At 45.0% G+C, this 21861-nt stretch overlaps 1 pseudogene; it reads right to left on the bottom strand.

Moving 5' to 3' along the window:
- Nucleotides 1-19314: 19314 nt before the first annotated feature.
- On the bottom strand, nt 19315-19493 carry LOC134995238 (U1 spliceosomal RNA; annotated as a pseudogene).
- Between the last annotated feature and the right edge of the window lie 2368 nt (nt 19494-21861).

Below are 21861 nucleotides of genomic sequence, written 5' to 3'. Positions count from 1 at the left end.
ACTGTTAGTGCTTCATCTACACGTTATAGCCCTGAATTTTCCAATGCCTAGCTCTTTGCAAAAGAGAGATATCGGCAAGGAAAAGCTGTATTGTACCTTTGCATTTTTCTCCCAAACGAAAGACACTAGAATGAAAATTTTAAAGCCTCCTGTCAGTGCTTCATCTACACGTTATAGCCCTGAATTTTCCAATGCCTATCTCTTTGCAAAAGAGAGATATCGGCAAGGAAAAGCTGTATTGTACCTTTGCATTTTTCTCCCAAACGAAGGACACTAGAATGAAAATTTAAAAGCCTCCTGTTAGTGCTTCAACTACACGGTATAGCCCTGAATTTTCCAATGCCTAGCTCTTTGCAAAAGAGAGATATTGGCAAGGAAAAGCTGTATTGTACCTTTGCATTTTTCTCCCAAACGAAGGACACTAGAATGAAAATTTTAAAGCCTCCTGTTAGTGCTTCATCTACACGTTATAGCCCTGAATTTTCCAATGCCTAGCTCTTTGCAAAAGAGAGATATCGGCAAGGAAAATCTGTATTGTACCTTTGCATTTTTCTCCCAAACGAAAGACACTAGAATGAAAATTTTAAAGCCTCCTGTTAGTGCTTCATCTACACGTTATAGCCCTGCATTTTCCAATGCCTATCTCTTTGCAAAAGAGAGATATCGGCAAGGAAAAGCTGTATTGTACCTTTGCATTTTTCTCCCAAACGAAAGACACTAGAATTAAAATTTTAAAGCCTACTGTTAGTGCTTCATCTACACGTTATAGCTCTGAATTTTCCAATGCCTAGCTCTTTGCAAAAGAGAGATATCGGCAAGGAAAAGCTGTATTGTACCTTTGCATTTTTCTCCCAAACGAAAGACACTAGAATGAAAATTTTAAAGCCTCCTGTTAGTGCTTCGTCTACACGTTATAGCCCTGAATTTTCCAATGCCTATCTCTTTGCAAAAGAGAGATATCGGCAAGGAAAAGCTGTATTGTACCTTTGCATTTTTCTCCCAAACGAAGGACACTAGAATGAAAATTTTAAAGCCTCCTATTAGTGCTTCATCTACACGTTATAGCCCTGAATTTTCCAATGCCTATCTCTTTGCAAAAGAGAGATATCGGCAAGGAAAAGCTGTATTGTACCTTTGCATTTTTCTCCCAAACGAAAGACACTAGAATGAAAATTTTAAAGCCTCCTGTTAGTGCTTCATCTACACGTTATAGCGCTGCATTTTCCAATGCCTATCTCTTTGCAAAAGAGAGATATCGGCAAGGAAAAGCTGCATTGTACTTTTGCATTTTTCTCCCAAACGAAAGACACTAGAATGAAAAATTTAAAGCCTCCTGTTAGTGCTTCATCTACACGTAATAGCCCTGAATTTTCCAATGCCTATCTCTTTGCAAAAGAGAGATATCGGCAAGGAAATGCTGTATTGTACCTTTGCATTTTTCTCCCAAACGAAAGACACTAGAATGAAAATTTTAAAGCCTCCTGTTAGTGCTTCATCTACACGTTATAGCCCTGCATTTTCCAATGCCTATCTCTTTGCAAAAGAGAGATATCGGCAAGGAAAAGCTGCATTGTACTTTTGCATTTTTCTCCCAAACGAAAGACACTAGAATGAAAATTTTAAAGCCTCCTGTTAGTGCTTCATCTACACGTTATAGCCCTGAATTTTCCAATTCCTATCTCTTTGCAAAAGAGAGATATCGGCAAGGAAAAGCTGTATTGTACCTTTGCATTTTTCTCCCAAACGAAGGACACTAGAATGAAAATTTTAAAGCCTCCTATTAGTGCTTCATCTACACGTTATAGCCCTGAATTTTCCAATGCCTATCTCTTTGCAAAAGAGAGATATCGGCAAGGAAAAGCTGTATTGTACCTTTGCATTTTTCTCCCAAACGAAGGACACTAGAATGAAAATTTTAAAGCCTCCTATTAGTGCTTCATCTACACGTTATAGCCCTGAATTTTCCAATGCCTATCTCTTTGCAAAAGAGAGATATCGGCAAGGAAAAGCTGTATTGCACCTTTGCATTTTTCTCCCAAACGAAGGACACTAGAATGAAAATTTTAAAGCCTCCTGTTAGTGCTTAATCTACACGTTATAGCCCTGAATTTTCCAATGCCTATCTCTTTGCAAAAGAGAGATATCGGCAAGGAAATGCTGTATTGTACCTTTGCATTTTTCTCCCAAACGAAAGACACTAGAATGAAAATTTTAAAGCCTCCTGTTAGTGCTTCATCTACACGTTATAGCCCTGCATTTTCCAATGCCTATCTCTTTGCAAAAGAGAGATATCGGCAAGGAAAAGCTGCATTGTACTTTTGCATTTTTCTCCCAAACGAAAGACACTAGAATGAAAATTTTAAAGCCTCCTGTTAGTGCTTCATCTACACGTAATAGCCCTGAATTTTCCAATGCCTATCTCTTTGCAAAAGAGAGATATCGGCAAGGAAATGCTGTATTGTACCTTTGCATTTTTCTCCCAAACGAAAGACACTAGAATGAAAATTTTAAAGCCTCCTGTTAGTGCTTCATCTACACGTTATAGCCCTGCATTTTCCAATGCCTATCTCTTTGCAAAAGAGAGATATCGGCAAGGAAAAGCTGCATTGTACTTTTGCATTTTTCTCCCAAACGAAAGACACTAGAATGAAAATTTTAAAGCCTCCTGTTAGTGCTTCATCTACACGTTATAGCCCTGAATTTTCCAATGCCTATCTCTTTGCAAAAGAGAGATATCGGCAAGGAAAAGCTGTATTGTACCTTTGCATTTTTCTCCCAAACGAAGGACACTAGAATAAAAATTTTAAAGCCTCCTGTTAGTGCTTCATCTACACGTTATAGCCCTGAATTTTCCAATGCCTATCTCTTTGCAAAAGAGAGATATCGGCAAGGAAAAGCTGTATTGTACCTTTGCATTTTTCTCCCAAACGAAGGACACTAGAATGAAAATTTTAAAGCCTCCTGTTAATGCTTCATCTACACGTTATAGCCCTGAATTTTCCAATGCCTATCTCTTTGCAAAAGAGAGATATCGGCAAGGAAAAGCTGTATTGTACCTTTGCATTTTTCTCCCAAACGAAAGACACTAGAATGAAAATTTTAAAGCCTCCTGTTAGTGCTTCATCTACTTGTTATAGCCCTGAATTTTCCAATGCCTATCTCTTTGTTATCATGCTGTTAACTGGGTTCAGATCACAAGTTGTACGGTGTGATTGGTGTGGCTGGTATGAGTCTTACCCGGGATTCAAAATCCTTCCTTATTGTGTACGCTCGTCCGGGCACAGTATCCTAACTGAGGCTTGGAGGAGGGTCATAGGGGGAGGAGCCAGTGCACACCAGCTAGTCCTAAAGCTTTTACTTTGTGCCCAGTCTCCTGCGGAGCCGCTATTCCCCATGGTCCTTTCGGAGTCCCCAGCATCCACTACGGACTATGAGAAATAGAATTATCGGTAAGTAAATTCTTATTTTCTGGACTGTGTCCAGGATCATCCTTAGGAATAGAAGACGTGTCGTCGGGATCAGCTGCGATTTTGGAATATTAAGAATCCAACCGTGCTGCCGCAACACTACCTGAGATAGTGCTACCCCGACTACCAACTGTTCCCTGGATCTTGCCCTTATCCGGAGATCGTCCAAGTAAGGGATAATTAAAACTCCCTTCCTTCGAAGGAGTATCATCATTTCGGCCATTACTTTGGTAAAGACCCGGGGTGCCGTGGACAAACCAAACGGCAGCGTCTGAAACTGATAGTGACAGTTCTGTACCACAAACCTGAGGTACCCTTGGTGAGAAGGGTAATTTGGGACATGGAGATAAGCATCCTTGATGTCCAGAGACACCATATAATCCCCTTCTTCCCGGTTTGCCATCACCGCTCTGAGTGACTCCATCTTGAATTTGAACCTTTGTATGTAAGTGTTCAAGGATTTCAGATTTAAATTAGGTCTCACCGAGCCGTCCGGCTTCGGTACCACAAACAGCGTGGAATAATACCCCTTTCCCTGTTGTAGGAGGGGTACCTTGATTATCACCTGCTGGGAATACAGCTTGTGAATGGCTTCCCATACCGCCTCCCTGTCGGAGGGAGACGTCGGTAAAGCAGACTTTAGGAAAACGGCGAAGGGGAGACGTCTCGAATTCCAATTTGTACCCCTGAGATACCACCTGAAGGATCCAGGGGTCCACCTGTGAGTGAGCCCACTGCACGCTGAAATTTATGAGACGGGCCCACACCGTTTCTGTTCCTGGGAACTGGCTGTTTGCTGCAGCCTTTTTCCTCTCCCTCTGCCACGGGGCAGAAATGAGGAGCCTTTTGCCCGCTTGCCCTTATGGGGCCCAAAGGACTGCGCCTGATAATACGGCGTCTTCTTATGTTGAGAGGCTACCTGGGGTAAAAATGTGGATTTCCCAGCCGTTGCCGTGGCCACCAGGTCTGTTAGACCTACCCCAAATAACTCCTCCCTTTTATAAGGCGATACTTCCATATGCCTTTTGGAATCAGCATCACCTGACCACTGTCTTGTCCATAACCCTCTTCTGGCAGAAATGGACAGCGCACTTACTCTTGATGCCAGTCGGCAAATATCCCTCTGTGCATCACGCATATATAGAAAGCATATTTTAAATGCTCTATAGTCAGTAATATACTGTCCCTATCTAGGGTATCAATATTGTCAGTCAGGGAATCCGACCAAGCCACCCCAGCACTGCACATCCAGGCTGAGGCGATTGCTGGTCGCAGTATCACACCCGTGTGAGTGTATATACATTTTAGGATATTTTACTGCTTTCTGTCAGCAGGTTCCTTAAGGGCGGCCGTATCCGGGGACGGTAGTGCCACCTGTTTAGACAAGCGTGTGAGCGCTTTATTCACCCTAGGGGGTGTTTCCCAATGTGCCCTATCCTCTGGCGGGAAGGGGTATGATGCTAATAACTTTTTAGGAATTAACAGTTTTTATCGGGGGAAACCCACGCATCATCACACACTTCATTTAATTCCTCAGATGCAGGAAAAACTACAGGCAGTTTTTTCTCACCCAACATAATACCCTTTTTAGTGGTACTGGTATTATCAGAAATGTGTAAAAACATTTTCCATAGCCTCAATCATGTAACGTGTGGCCCTACTGGAAGTCACATTCGTCTCTTAATCGTCGACACTGGAATCAGTATCCGTGTCGGCGTCTGTATCTGCCATCTGCGGTAACGGGCGTTTTAGAGCCCCTGATGGCTTTTGAGACACCTGGACAGGCACAGGCTGAGTAGCCGGCTGTCTCATGTCATCAATCTTTTGTAAAGAGCTGACACTGTCACGTAATTCCTTCCATAAGCTCAGCCACTCAGGTGTTGACTCCCTAGGGGGTGACAACTCCATTACAGGCAATTGCTCCGCCTCCACACCATTTTCCTCCTCATACATGTCGACACAATCGTACCGACACACAGCACACACACAGGGAATGCTCTGATAGAGGACAGGACCCCACTAGCCCTTTGGGGAGACAGAGGGAGAGTATGCCAGCACACACCAGAGCGCTAATAATATATATACAGGGATAACCTTATATAAGTGTTTTTCCCCTTATAGCTGCTGTATTGTTATACTACGCCTAATTAGTGCCCCCCTCTCTTTTTTAACCCCTTTCTGTAGTGTAGTAACTGCAGGGGAGAGCCAGGGAGCTTCCCTCCAACGGAGCTGTGAGAGAAAATGGCGCCAGTGTGCTGAGGAGATAGGCTCCGCCCCCTTCTCGGCGGCCTTTTCTCCCGTTTTTCTGTGGAATCTGGCAGGGGTTAAAATTCATCCATATAGCCCTGGGGGCTATATGTGATGTATTTTCGCCAGCCAAGGTGTTTCTATTGCTGCTCAGGGCGCCCCCCCCTAGCGCCCTGCACCCTCAGTGACCGAAGTGTGAAGTGTGCTGAGGAGCAATGGCGCACAGCTGCAGTGCTGTGCGCTACCTTGGTGAAGACAGGATGTCTTCAGCCGCCGATTTTCCGGACCTCTTCTTGCTTCTGGCTCTGTAAGGGGGCCGGCGGCGCGGCTCTGGGACCGAGCTCCGAGGCTGGGCCTGTGTTCGGTCCCTCTGGAGCTAATGGTGTCCAGTAGCCTAAGAAGCCCAATCCACTCTGCACGCAGGTGAGTTCGCTTCTTCTCCCCTTAGTCCCTCGATGCAGTGAGCCTGTTGCCAGCAGGTCTCACTGAAAATAAAAAACCTAAAACTAAACTTTCACTAAGAAGCTCAGGAGAGCACCTAGTGTGCACCCTTCTCGGCCGGGCACAAAAATCTAACTGAGGCTTGGAGGATTGTCATAGGGGGAGGAGCCAGTGCACACCAGGTAGTCCTAAAGCTTTACTTTTGTGCCCAGTCTCCAGCGGAGCCGCTAATCCCCATGGTCCTTATGGAGTTCCCAGCATCCACTAGGACGTCAGAGAAACACTGATAGAGTACATTATATTTATGAATTAATTGCTTCCAGATTCTGCAGCAGCATCATCAGCACCACCAGTGTTACTCACAGTCACTTCACACTGACTGCTGCACAACACATCACTTAATTTCCGGGCCGCCCGCCACCTGGTGAAGAGACATGGGAGATGAAGGACCAGCAGTGCCACGTTGAGCGGAAGTATTGTGAATTAGTTACCCACACACTCCTTGTGACACCTGCTCCCCGTCTGCCCTCCCACCCGCCGCCTGCCGTCCGGAACCCGCACTGACAAGTAAGTCTCAGCAGAATGTGTCTGCCAGCAGCTCCCAGTCCCTCCTAGAGGAACACTGCCAGTGGTGTGGCGGCCGCGGCACACTAGGACTGAGAGACCGCAGCAGGAGGAAAGCACAGGTGGGCGGGAGGAGAGCATGGGCGGACATCACCATGTCACATTGCAAGGTGACGCCAGTCCCCCCAGTGAGGCCGCCGACGAATGCACTCAGCATAGTATTAGCAGCAGGCAGAGGGGGGTCGGGTGCAGCGGTGGTGGGAGGTACGGAAATGAGCTGCAGGCTAGGCTCCACCGATCACACACTCAGCGATCACTGTGCTACAGCAAGCGTGGCGTGCAGCGGTGCTGGACATTAGGGAGTGCCTGTGCGCACCAGGCACCCCCTGTACGCACGCCTATGCGCTACCACCACCCATATGCCACACTACATCACTATGCTACAGCCCTCCCATATGCTGCACTTCATAATTACACTATACCCCCCATACAACATACTACATCACCACACTACACTACTCACAATAAAATTAAAACATCCCAGTTCCTCATTCTTAATGAGCTCACGTGAGTTCTCTCCCCAACGGAGCTCCAGACCAAGTAACAATGAAGACACCAGCAGCGTGTAGGGGGCAGGCCTGGTCCACTTGTCAGGAGAGAGCAGTCACAGGAGGGTAAGAAGGGGGCGGGGCCTAGTCCTACAGACGGGAGAGAGCACAGACAGGAGAGAGCAAGGTACAGGGGTAGAAGGGGACGGAGCCTATTCTTACACGCTTTCAAAATTCGACTTTAAAATTCGACATTTGACAAATTCGACTTTTCTGCAATGGTACAAATGCGGCAATTCGACAAAAGTATATTCAATTGAAGTTTGTAAATTCGACAACAGTGCTTTTAAACAGTAAATTCGTCATTTTCAATCCGCCACACTTTGCTGGCGGAATCTAATAAAAAAAAATTAAAAACATGTTTTTTTTTTTGCAGTTTTTTTTTTTTGGTAATAGCATATCTATTTATATTAGAAGGGATTAGGTACTTGGTTTGTCTTTTTTGGAGGCACAAGTATTATTTATATATTTTTTAAAATATTATTTATTTTTTAAATGGAATGTGAAAAACCCGAAAAAAAATTGCGTGGGTCCCCCCTCCAAAGCATAACCAGCCTCGGGCTCTTCGAGCCGGTCCTGGTTCTAAAAATCTGGGGGAAAAACGGACAGGGGATCCCCCGTATTTTTAAAACCAGCACCGGGCTCTGCGCCTGGTGCTGGTGCAAAAAATACGGGGAACAAAAAGAGTAGGGGTCCCCCGTATTTTTTACACCAGCATCGGGCTCCACTAGCTGGACAGATAATGCCACAGCCGGGGGTCACTTTTATACAGTGCCCTGCGGCCGTGGCATTAAATATCCAACTAGTCACCCCTGGCCGGGGTACCCTTGGGGAGTGGGGACCCCTTCAATCAAGGGGTCCCCCCCAGCCACCCAAGGGCCAGGGGTGAAGCCCGAGGCTGTCCCCCCCATCCAAGGGCTGCGGATGGGAGGCTGATAGCCTTGAGAAAATTTAAATAATATTGTTTTTTCTAGTAGTACTACAAGTCCCAGCAAGCCTCCCCCGCAAGCTGGTACTTGGAGAACCACAAGTACCAGCATGCAGGAGAAAAACGGGCCCGCTGGTACCTGTAGTTCTACTGGGGAAAAAATACCCAAATAAAAACAGGACACAGACACCGTAAAAATTTAACTTTATTTCCCACCTGCCGACACACCCATACTTACCTATGTTGACATGAAGCAGTCGGTCCTCTTCTCCAAGTAGAATCCACGGGTACCTGAAAATAAAAGATAATTATACTCACCTGATCCAGGTTCCAGATTAAATCCACGTACTTGGCAAAACAACAAACCGAACACCCGGACCAGACGGACTGAAAGGGGTCCCATGTTTACACATGGGATCCCTTTCCACGAATGCAGACATCCGAATCTCGCGAGAATCCGACAGCGGGATGATGACGTTCGTGCGCGCTCGGGCTAGCCGAGCAAGGCGGGAAGGTTCGAACCTGCCTCGGACCCGTGTAAAATGGGTGAAGTTCGGGGGGTTCGGATTCCGACGAACCGAACCCACTCATCACTAGTATGTACGTGAGTGTCAGGTGCCGTGCGCGTACATACGTGTCAGTGCCGTGCGTGTACGTACGTGTGTGTCAAGTGTCGTGCGTGTACGTGTGTGTGTGTGTGTCAGGTGGCGCGTACCTACATGTGTGTATGTCAGGTGCTGTGCATGTGTGTACGTACAGGCGTGTGTCAGGTGCCGCGCGTGTACGTACGTGTGTGTGTGTGCCAGGAGCCGCGCGTGTACATGCGTGTGGGTGTCAGGAGCCGTGCGTATACGTACATACGTGTAGGTGTCAGGTGCCGTGCGTATACGTATATACGTGTGTGTGTCAGGAGCCGCGCGTGTTCGTACATGTGTGTGTGTGTCAGGAGCCACGCGTGTGTGTGTGTGTGTCAGGAGCCGCGCGTGTTCGTACATGTGTGTCAGGTGCCGCACGTGTATGTGTGTGTGTGTGTTAAATTCCGCGTGTGTACGTACGTATGTGTGTGCCTGGAGCCGCGCGTGTACATACATGTGTGTGTGTGTCAGGTGCTGTACGTGTGTATCTCAGGTGCTGCATTTGTATGCGTCAGCTGCCACGTGGGTGTCAGGTGTTGAGCGTGTATGTGTTTGTGTCGCATCTGTATGTGTGTGACTGTCAGGTGCTGCACGTGTATGTGTGTGTCAGGTGCTGCATGTATATATGTGTGTGTTAGGTGCTGTTCATGTATGTGGGAGTGGCAGGTGCTACATGTGTATATATGTGTGAGTGGCAGGTGCTGCGTGTGTATACGAGTGTGTGTGAGGTGCTGCGAGTGTATGTGTGTGTTAGGTGCTCTGAGTGTATATGATTGTGTGTCAGGTGCTGTGCGTGTGTGCGTTAAATGCCACATGTATGTATGTATGTGTGTCAGGTGCTGCGTGTGTGTGTGGGTGTGTCAGGTGCTGCATGTCTGTGTGTGTGGGTGTGTCAGGTGCTGCATGTGTGTGTGTGTGTGTGTGTCTGTCAGGTGCTGCATGTGTGTGTCAGGTGCTGCATGTCTGCGTGTGTGTCAGGCGCTGCATGTCTGTGTCAGGTGCTGTGTGTGTGTGTGTGTGTGTGTGTGTCAGGTGCAGTGTGTGTGTGTGTGTGTGTGTGTGTGTCAGGTGCTGCGTGTCTGCGTGTGTGTGTCAGGTGCTGCGTGTCTGCGTGTGTGTGTCAGGTGCTGCGTGTGTGTGTGTGTGTGTGTGTGTGTGTGTGTGTGTGTGTCAGGTGCTGCGTGTCTGCGTGTGTGTGTCAGGTGCTGCATGTCTGCGTGTGTGTGTGTCAGGCGCTGCATGTCTGTGTGTCAGGTGCTGCGTGTGTGTGTGTCAGGTGCTGTGTGTGTGTGTCAGGTGCTGCGTGCCGTGTGCGTGTGTCAGGTGCGTGAGTGTGCGTGTGTCAGGTGCGTGAGTGTGTGTGTGTCAGGTGCGTGAGTGTGTGTGTGTGTGTCAGGTGCGTGAGTGTGTGTGTCAGGTGCGTGAGTGTGTGTGTGTCAGGTGCTGCGTGTCTGTGTGTGTCAGGCGCTGCGTGTCTGTGTGTGTAAGGCGCTGCGTGTGAGTGTGTGCGTGTGTGTCAGGTCCGTGTGAGTGTCAGGTGCTGCGTCTGTGTGTGTGTGTCAGGTGCTGCGTGTGTGCGTGTGTGTCAGGCGCTGCGTGTGCGTGTGTCAGGCGCTGCAGGGAGGGCGGGGGGGACGGACAGCAGGGAGGGCGGGGGGGGACGGACACACAGCAGGGAGGGCGGGGGGAGAACGGACACACAGCAGAGAGGAGGAGGGGGGGTGGCCGGACACAGCGGGAGGAGGGGGGGTGGCCCCGGACACAGCGGGAGGAGGGGGGTGGCCGGACACAGCGGGAGGAGGGGGGGTGGCCGGACACAGCGGGAGGAGAGGGGGTGGCCGGACACAGCGGGAGGGGGGGGTGGCCGGACACAGCGGGAGGGGGTGGTGGCCGGACACAGCGGGAGGGGGGGGTGGACGGACACAGCGGGAGGGGGGGTGGCCGGACACAGCGGGAGGGGGGGGTGGCCGGACACAGCGGGAGGAGGGGAGGGTGGCCGGACACAGCGGGAGGGGGGGTGGCCAGACACAGCGGGAGGGGGGGGTGGCCGGACACAGCGGGAGGGGGGGGTGGCCGGACACAGCGGGAGGGGGGGTGGACGGACACAGCGAGAGGGAGGGGTGGCCGGACACAGCGGGAGGGGGGGGTGGCCGGACACAGCGGGAGGAGGGGAGGGTGGCCGGACACAGCGGGAGGAGGGGAGGGTGGCCGGACACACAGCAGGGAGGGCGCGGGGGGGAACACACTGCAGGGAGGAGGGGGGGGACACACAGCAGGGAGGGCAAGGGGGGGGCGACGGACACACAGCAGGGGGGGGGGAGGGAGACGGACACACAGCAGGGAGGGCGAGAGGGGGAGGGGGGGGTGACTGGTGACCATAGAGACCTTGATAAATACCGCATACTGCACGGAGGGAGGGCCGGACACAGCGGGAGGAGGAGGAGGGAGGAGTGGCCGGACACAGCTGCCCGAGGCGCCTCCTACTGCCAGCCGCACTACAGACGCGGGGAGGAGACGCAGGCAGCCACCAGGGAAGGTCCGGCGGGCGGCCGGGCACACAGCGGGCGAGCGGGCGGGCGAGCGGGCGGGCGGGCGGGCGGGCGGGAGGGGAGGGTGGCCGGGCGGGCGGGAGGGGAGGGTGGCCGGACACGCGGGGGAGAAGTGGATGCTGGGTACACAGCGGTGGGCTGCCTGACAGAACTCACCCAGTGCTACGCAGCTCCGGCGATCTCCTCCCGCTTCATGGACCTCAATGAACTCACACGCCGGGAACCGCTGGCTGTCCTCCTGCAGCTCCACGTGACTCCTTCCCGCTCTGTCTCCTCGTGCCCAACTGCCAGAGCTACTCTCTGTACACCCCCTGCTGGCGGTCACTGCGCAGGCGCAACAAATTGAAATGCCCTATCTCTATAATGGGGCATATTTCTCTTAATTAAAAAAACCCTATAACTTTCTGAAAAACCACAACCCCAAAAGGCACTACACTGGGGCATACTCTATCTAGTAAAACAAACCCCAAGTCTTAATTCGTCCTCTATCCTGACTTATGCCTTCCCAAAAAAATCTTCATTCACTCTATGGGAAAACGTTGTCAAAAAGCCACAGAGGGAGTGGCAGAAAAAAACTGACAGTTGGAAATTTAGCTTACTCCCAATTCCTCATTTTTTATTATTTTGCCCTGAAATTTGTCCTGCAGCAGCGGGTGACGATTCTACGCGTCCATACCAAATTTCAGCTCAGTACGTCCAATCAGTTTTGAGGTGTAGCCCCTCAAACACCATGCCCCCATCTCAGAAGTTCCCTATGGGAGAATTCCGTTTGTTCGATTCAGCCTTAATATAAGGGCACGACCGTGCCCTTATAATTGACTGTATTGTTTTCTTTCAAAAATCCACTTAATTTTCTTTACCCGATTATTAAAATGGTAATTGACAAAAACAAACTACATTGTCACCAGAAGAGCAATACAAAATGTACAAGTGATATATTAAAATCATCTTTCCAGCTTGAATTTCAATGATGCATTGGGGCAACGATTTTGTGAGAAACATCTTCACCCTTAAATAAAGATTTTCTTAATTCCTTACCTGTGTGCTAATTAGATATCACCTTGTTTTCACATTAAACAGACTTCCACATGAGAAAACAGCAAAGATGCAGTGGTGTTAATGTTTCCTGGTGTCAACCTGTATTATTTCCGTAGATATTGAAATGAGGATGCATCTTGCTGCCTTTCCAATGAAGCAAGTTTAATTTAGTAATAGGTGAAAAACCATCCCTACAAAGATGTTAATCAGATACTTGGCTTTGTGGACACTTTTCAGAGAACAAATTTGTTATCATAAAAATAAAGCCAGAAAATGAAGAGCTGTTTAATCACTCAATTGGATTTTTCTGCCAGCATTTTTCTTTTTCTCTGCAACCCACTGCTAAATTGTGCTTCCTAGCTGTTTTTTTATAAAATCACTTAATCAAATCTAACTCTGATTACATCAGAGAAGGCCAGGTACCCTACACCATAAGAGGGGGTTTGCAATTTTGACTTGTCTACTTAAATATCACCAAAATCTGATCACAAGGTCAATTACGTCCCTGGGTGGGATTGAACCACCAACCTTTTGATTAATAGCTGAACACACTAACCGATTGCGCCACAGAGACACTTTGCAAAAACTATATACTGACAAAGACTAATAAGCATTCATCTAGAACGTTTCCTAGAAAAACTTTAAAAAGTCAATAATCTGGAGAGTTTTTGTAAGATGTTTCTTCCAGCAACCAATGAAGAAACACATTGGTACTTTCGCATGATGAGTGAGTGCTTCAGGATCTCTTGCACTTACATGTGCAGCAGAGTACTGCAATGGAAGCATGCTGGGCCCATAACCCAGAGGTAGGCAGATTGAAACTATCCTTTGCTATATGCATTTTTTTTTGTTCATTAAAGTAATCCAAAACTGGGATTGATATTTTAGCTTTTATTTTTACTTAAAGTACAATAACTTTTACCATTTTAATTTGTTTTAATAGTATATTGACAGTATTGTTTTCTTTCAAAAATCCACTTAATTTTCTTTACCCTATTATTAAAATGGTAATTGACAAAAACAAACTACATTGTCACCAGAAGAGCAATACAAAATGTACAAGTGATATATTAAAATCATCTTTCCAGCTTGAATTTCAATGATGCATTGGGGCAACGATTTTGTGAGAAACATCTTCACCCTTAAATAAAGATTTTCTTAATTCCTTACCTGTGTGCTAATTAGATATCACCTTGTTTTCACATTAAACAGACTTCCACATGAGAAAGCAGCAAGGATGCAGTGGCGTTAATGTTTCCTGGTGTCAACCTGTATTATTTCAGTAGATATTGAAATGAGGATGCATCTTGCTGCCTTTCCAATGAAGCAAGTTTAATTTAGTAATAGGTGAAAAACCATCCCTACAAATATGTTAATCAGATACTTGGCTTTGTGGACACTTTTCAGAGAACAAATTAGTTAGCATAAAAATAAAGCCAGAAAATGAAGAGCTGTTTAATCACTCAATTGGATTTTTCTGCCAGCATATTTCTTTTTCTCTGCAACCCACTGCTAAATTGTGCTTCCTAGCTGTTTTTATAAAATCACTGAATCAAATCTAACTCTGATTACATCAGAGAAGGCCAGGTACCCTACACCATAACAGGGGGTTTGAAATTTTGACTTGTCTACTTAAAGATCACCAAAATCTGATAACAAGGTCAATTAAGTCCCTGGGTGGAATTGAACCACCAACCTTTTGGTTAATAGCCTTACACACTAACTGATTGCGCCACAGCAACACTTTGCAAAAGTAGATACTGACAAAGGCTAATAAGCATTCATCTAGAACGATTCCTAGAAACATTTTAAAAAGTCAATAATGTGGAGAGTTTTTGTAAGATGTTTCTTCCATCAACCAATGAAGAAACACATTGGTACTTTCCCATGATGAGTGAGTGCTTCAGGATCTCTTGCACTTACATGTGCAGCAGAGTACTGTAATGGAAGCATGCTGGGTCCATAACCCAGAGGTAGGCAGATTGAAACTATCCTCTGCTATATGCATTTTTTTTTGTTAATTAAAGTAATCCAAAACTGGGATTGATATTTTTGCTCTTTTATTTTTACTTAAAGTACAATAACTTTTACCATTTTAATTTGTTTTAATAGTATATTGACAGTATTGTTTTCTTTCAAAAATCCAATTAATTTTCTTTACCCGATTATTAAAATGGTAATTGACAAAAGCAAACTACATTGTCACCAGAAGAGCAATACAAAATGTACAAGTGATATATTAAAATCATCTTTCCAGCTTGAATTTCAATGATGCATTGGGGCAACGATTTTGTGAGAAACATCTTCACCCTTAAATAAAGATTTTCTTAATTCCTTACCTGTGTGCTAATTAGATATCTCCTTGTTTTCACATTAAACAGACTTCCACATGAGAAAGCAGCAAGGATGCAGTGGCGTTGATGTTTCCTGGTGTCAACCTGTATTATTTCAGTAGATATTGAAATGAGGATGCATCTTGCTGCCTTTCCAATGAAGCAAGTTTAATTTAGTAATAGGTGAAAAACCATCCCTACAAAGATGTTAATCAGATACTTGGCTTTGTGGACACTTTTCAGAGAACAAATTTGTTAGCATAAAAATAAAGCCAGAAAATGAAGAGCTGTTTAATCACTCGATTGGATTTTTTTGCCAGCATATTTCTTTTTCTCTGCAACCCACTGCTAAATTGTGCTTCCTAGCTGTTTTTATAAAATCACTGAATCAAATCTAATTCTGATTACATCAGAGAAGGCCAGGTACCCTACACCATAACAGGGGTATTCGAAATTTTGACTTGTCTACTTAAAGATCAACAAAATCTGATAACAAGGTCAATTACGTCCCTGGGTGGGATTGAACCACCAACCTTTTGGTTAATTGCCGTACACACTAACTGATTGCGCCACAGCGACACTTTTCAAAAGTACATACTGACAAAGGCTAATAAGCATTCATCTAGAACGTTTCCTATAAAAACTTTAAATAGTCAATAATCTGGAGAGTTTTTGTAAGATGTTTCTTCCATCAACCAATGAAGAAACACATTGGTACTTTCCCATGATGAGTGAGTGCTTCAGGATCTCTTGCACTTACATGTGCAGCAGAGTACTGTAATGGAAGCATGCTGGGTCCATAACCCAGAGGTAGGCAGATTGAAACTATCCTCTGCTATATGCATTTTTTTTTGTTAATTAAAGTAATCCAAAACTGGGATTGACATTTTTGCTCTTTTATTTTTACTTAAAGTACAATAACTTTTACCATTTTAATTTGTTTTAATAGTATATTGACAGTATTGTTTTCTTTCAAAAATCCAATTAATTTTCTTTACCCGATTATTAAAATGGTAATTGACAAAAACAAACTACATTGTCACCAGAAGAGCAATACAAAATGTACAAGTGATATATTAAAATCATCTTTCCAGCTTGAATTTCAATGATGCATTGGGGCAACGATTTTGTGAGAAACATCTTCACCCTTAAATAAAGATTTTCTTAATTCCTTACCTGTGTGCTAATTAGATATCACCTTGTTTTCACATTAAACAGACTTCCACATGAGAAAACAGCAAAGATGCAGTGGCGTTAATGTTTCCTGGTGTCAACCTGTATTATTTCCGTAGATATTGAAATGAGGATGCATCTTGCTGCCTTTCCAATGAAGCATGTTTAATTTAGTAATAGGTGAAAAACCATCCCTACAAAGATGTTAATCAGATACTTGGCTTTGTGGACACTTTTCAGAGAACAAATTTGTTATCATAAAAATAAAGCCAGAAAATGAAGAGCTGTTTAATCACTCAATTGGATTTTTCTGCCAGCATTTTTCTTTTTCTCTGCAACCCACTGCTAAATTGTGCTTCCTAGCTGTTTTTTTATAAAATCACTTAATCAAATCTAACTCTGATTACATCAGAGAAGGCCAGGTACCCTACACCATAAGAGGGGGTTTGCAATTTTGACTTGTCTACTTAAATATCACCAAAATCTGATCACAAGGTCAATTACGTCCCTGGGTGGGATTGAACCACCAACCTTTTGATTAATAGCTGAACACACTAACCGATTGCGCCACAGAGACACTTTGCAAAAAGTACATACTGACAAAGACTAATAAGCATTCATCTAGAACGTTTCCTAGAAAAACTTTAAAAAGTCAATAATCTGGAGAGTTTTTGTAAGATGTTTCTTCCAGCAACCAATGAAGAAACACATTGGTACTTTCGCATGATGAGTGAGTGCTTCAGGATCTCTTGCACTTACATGTGTAGCAGAGTACTGCACTGGAAGCATGCTGGGCCCATAACCCAGAGGTAGGCAGATTGAAACTATCCTTTGCTATATGCATTTTTTTTTGTTCATTAAAGTAATCCAAAACTGGGATTGATATTTTAGCTTTTATTTTTACTTAAAGTACAATAACTTTTACCATTTTAATTTGTTTTAATAGTATATTGACAGTATTGTTTTCTTTCAAAAATCCAATTAATTTTCTTTACCCGATTATTAAAATGGTAATTGACAAAAACAAACTACATTGTCACCAGAAGAGCAATACAAAATGTACAAGTGATATATTAAAATCATCTTTCCAGCTTGAATTTCAATGATGCATTGGGGCAACGATTTTGTGAGAAACATCTTCACCCTTAAATAAAGATTTTCTTAATTCCTTACCTGTGTGCTAATTAGATATCACCTTGTTTTCACATTAAACAGACTTCCATATGAGAAAACAGCAAAGATGCAGTGGCTTGGATTTTTGAAAGAAAACAATACTGTCAATATACTATTAAAACAAATTAAAATGGTAAAAGTTATTGTACTTTAAGTAAAAATAAAAGCTAAAATATCAATCCCAGTTATGAATTACTTTAATGTACAAAAAAATAATGCATATAGCAAAGGATAGTTTCAATCTGCCTACCTCTGGGTTATGGGCCCAGCATGCTTCCATTGCAGTACTCTGCTGCACATGTAAGTGCAAGAGATCCTGAAGCACTCACTCATCATGCGAAAGTACCAATGTGTTTCTTCATTGGTTGCTGGAAGAAACATCTTACAAAAACTCTCCAGATTATTGACTTTTTAAAGTTTTTCTAGGAAACGTTCTAGATGAATGCTTATTAGTCTTTGTCAGTATGTATTTTCTGCAAAGTGTCTCTGTGGCGCAATCGGTTAGTGTGTTCAGCTATTTATCAAAAGGTTGGTGGTTCAATCCCACCCAGGGACGTAATTGACCTTGTCATCAGATTTTGGTGATATTTAAGTAGACAAGTCAAAATTGCAAACCCCCTCTTATGGTGTAGGGTACCTGGCCTTCTCTGATGTAATCAGAGTTAGATTTGATTAAGTGATTTTATAAAAAAAACAGCTAGGAAGCACAATTTAGCAGTGGGTTGCAGAGAAAAAGAAAAATGCTGGCAGAAAAATCCAATTGAGTGATTAAACAGCTCTTCATTTTCTGGCTTTATTTTTATGATAACAAATTTGTTCTCAGAAAAGTGTCCACAAAGCCAAGTATCTGATTAACATCTTTGTAGGGATGGTTTTTCACCTATTACTAAATTAAACTTGCTTCATTGGAAAGGCAGCAAGATGCATCCTCATTTCAATATCTACGGAAATAATACAGGTTGACACCAGGAAACATTAACGCCACTGCATCTTTGCTGTTTTCTCATGTGGAAGTCTGTTTAATATGAAAACAAGGTGATATCTAATTAGCACACAGGTAAGGAATTAAGAAAATCTTTATTTAAGGGTGAAGATGTTTCTCACAAAATCGTTGCCCCAATGCATCATTGAAATTCAAGCTGGAAAGATGATTTTAATATATCACTTGTACATTTTGTATTGCTCTTCTGGTGACAATGTAGTTTGTTTTTGTCAATTACCATTTTAATAATCGGGTAAAGAAAATTAATTGGATTTTTGAAAGAAAACAATACTGTCAATATACTATTAAAACAAATTAAAATGGTAAAAGTTATTGTACTTTAAGTAAAAATAAAAGAGCAAAAATATCAATCCCAGTTTTGGATTACTTTAATTAACAAAAAAAAATGCATATAGCAGAGGATAGTTTCAATCTGCCTACCTCTGGGTTATGGACCCAGCACTTCCATTACAGTACTCTGCTGCACATGTAAGTGCAAAAGATCCTGAAGCACTCACTCATCATGGGAAAGTACCAATGTGTTTCTTCATTGGTTGATGGAAGAAACATCTTACAAAAACTCTCCACATTATTGACTTTTTAAAATGTTTCTAGGAATCGTTCTAGATGAATGCATATTAGCCTTTGTCAGTATGGACTTTTGCAAAGTGTTGCTGTGGCGCAATCAGTTAGTGTGTAAGGCTATTAACCAAAAGGTTGGTGGTTCAATCCCACCCAGAGACTTAATTGACCTTGTTATCAGATTTTGGTGATCTTTAAGTAGACAAGTCAAAATTTCAAACCCCCTGTTATGGTGTAGGGTACCTGGCCTTCTCTGATGTAATCAGAGTTAGATTTGATTCAGTGATTTTATAAAAACAGCTAGGAAGCACAATTTAGCAGTGGGTTGCAGAGAAAAAGAAATATGCTGGCAGAAAAATCCAATTGAGTGATTAAACAGCTCTTCATTTTCTGGCTTTATTTTATGCTAACAAATTTGTGCTCTGAAAAGTGTCCACAAAGCCAAGTATCTGATTAACACCTTTGTAGGGATGGTTTTTCACCTATTATTAAATTAAACTTGCTTCATTGGTAAGGCAGCAAGTGATGTCATCCAAGCAGTGGGTCAAAGTTGGCTTCAAACCTCGTCTGCTTATGAAAAGAGAAAAGGGGTATGCAGGGCATGGCGGCCTTTTGCGGTGCTTGGATGACCCCTAGTTCGCATTAAATAATGCAGTCGAGTTTCCCACATTTGGGGAAATCACAGGGGTCAGCATACCCAGAATGCAATGAATGAACCGCTCCCTGGGAGAACAGTCTTCATGACCATGGTATCTCCTATGCAAAATAAGTATGATTTGGGATAGGGCTGGGGAGGGCCGCTGCTCAGGCACATCTCTGTCAAGTAAAGGAGATTCAACTGAGGCAGCACAAGGGAACTCTCATCTGGGGACAACAACTGCAGGGAGAACACATATTTTCAGATGAACATGGGAGGGCAGAAGGCTGCCTAATACTGAAGCACCCCCAAACAACAAACCAAATGCAACAACTAGTGCAAGCATTCCTGGGGGAAGGCCTGCAGCAGATGGATTTGCATATGGCGATGTCATCCAAGCAGTGGGTCAAAGTTGGCTTCAACCCTCGTCTGCATATGAAAAGAGAAAAGGGGCGTGCAGGGCATGGCAGCCTTTTGCGGCACTTGGATGACCCCTAGTTCACATTTCTTGCAGCAGCTGGGCACTGTAACAGCTCCAGAGCTGCTCTGTAAGGCAAGTAAAAGGGTGTGGGCCCTGCAGCACTACCTGTAGTTCGCATTGTGCGAGACCCCTAGTTCGCATTAAACACCCCCACCCTCCTTCGGTGTGGGGCTCATGTTGGCCATGCCCCAGCCCCTGAAGCATTCACGCTGATTTCTTGCAGCAGCTGGGCACTGTAACAGCTCAAGAGCTGCTCTGTAAGGCAAGTAAAAGGGTGTGGGCCCTGCAGCACTACCTGTAGTTTGCATTGTGCTTTGGAAGGCACAAAGTAAGCAGACGGGAAGAGAAGTCAGGATAGTGCACAAGGGTATAGACGGGAGGGGCTCAAGAAAAAAGAAGTGGAAACAGACAGCAAACTAGGCTTCCAATGCACAATGCAAACTACAGGTAGTGCTGCAGGGCCCACACCCTTTTACTTGCCTTACAGAGCAGCTCTGGAGCTGTTTAATCACTCAATTGGATTTTTCTGCCAGCATAATTTTTCTCTTACGTCCTAGAGGATGCTGGGGACTCCGTAAGGACCATGGGGGATAGACGGGCTCCGCAGGAGACATGGGCACTTTAAGAAAGACTTTAGATCTGGGTGTGCACTGGCTCCTCCCTCTATGCCCCTCCTCCAGACCTCAGTTTACTACTGTGCCCAGAGGAGACTGGGTGCTTTTCAGGGAGCTCTCCTGAGTTTCCTGACAGAAAGTATATTTGTTAGATTTTTTTATTTTCAGGGAGCCTGCTGGCAACAGACTCCCTGCATCGAGGGGCGGAGGGAAGAGATGCACACCTACTTCTGTGAGTTGATAGGCTCTGCTTCTTAGGCTACTGTACAGCATTAGCTCCAGAGGGATCGGTACGCAGGTCTCACCCTCGCCGTCCGTCCCAGCGCCGCGCCGCCGTCCCCCTCGCAGAGCCGGAAGATAGAAGCCGGGTGAGTATGAGAAGAAAAGAAGACTTCAGAGGCGGCGGAAGACTTCATGATCTTCACTGAGGTAACGCACAGCAGTAAAGCTGTGCTCCATTGCTCCCATACACCTCTCACACGGCAGTCAGTGTAAGGGTGAAGGGCGCAGGGGGGATGCCCTGGGCAGCAATATAGACCTCTCTTTGGCAAAATAAATATATATGCAGCTAGGCACTGTATATATATATAAGAGCCCCCGCCTTTTTTTTACTATATTTGAGCGGGACAGAAGCCCGTCGCTGAGGGGGTGGGGCTTCTCCCTCTGCACTCACCAGCGCCATTTTCTCCACAGCACCGCTGAGGGGAAGCTCCACGGACTCTCCCCTGCTTATACCACGGTAGAAAGAGGGTCTTAAAGAAGAGGGGGGCACATAATTAGGCGCATATATATATGGAAATACAGCGCTACTGGGTAAACATAAAATTATTGTGTTTTTTTCCTGGGTCATATAGCGCTGGGGTGTGTGCTGGCATACTCTCTCTCTCTGTCTCTCCAAAGGGCCTTGTTGGGGAACTGTCCTCAGATAAGAGGATTCCCTGAGTGTATGGTGTGTCGGTACACGTGTGTCGACATGTCTGAGGTAGAAGGCTCTCCTAGAGAGGAGCAGGAGCAAATTAATGTGGTGTCTCCATCGACAACGCCGACACCTGACTGGATGGATATGTGGAATGTTTTAAGTGCTAATGTAAACTTATTACACAAGAGATTAGACAAAGCTGAAGCTAGGGAACAGTCAGGGAGTCAACCCATGCCTGTCCCTATGTCGCAAGGACCTTCGGGGTCTCAAAAGCGCCCACTATCCCAAATAGTTGACACAGATACCGACACGGATTCTGACTCCAGTGTCGACTACGATGATGCAAAGTTACAGCCAAAATTGGCTAAATGTATTCGATATATGATTATTGCACTAAAAGATGTTTTGCACATCACAGAGTCCCCTGTCCCTGACACGAGGGTACACATGTATAAGGGAAAGAAACCTGAGATAACCTTTCCCCCCTCAC

This window comes from Pseudophryne corroboree, unplaced genomic scaffold, assembly GCF_028390025.1.
Source record: "Pseudophryne corroboree isolate aPseCor3 unplaced genomic scaffold, aPseCor3.hap2 scaffold_1376, whole genome shotgun sequence".
NCBI classification, from domain to species: domain Eukaryota; kingdom Metazoa; phylum Chordata; class Amphibia; order Anura; family Myobatrachidae; genus Pseudophryne; species Pseudophryne corroboree.
This window is presented reverse-complemented; position numbering and strand designations above follow the sequence as displayed.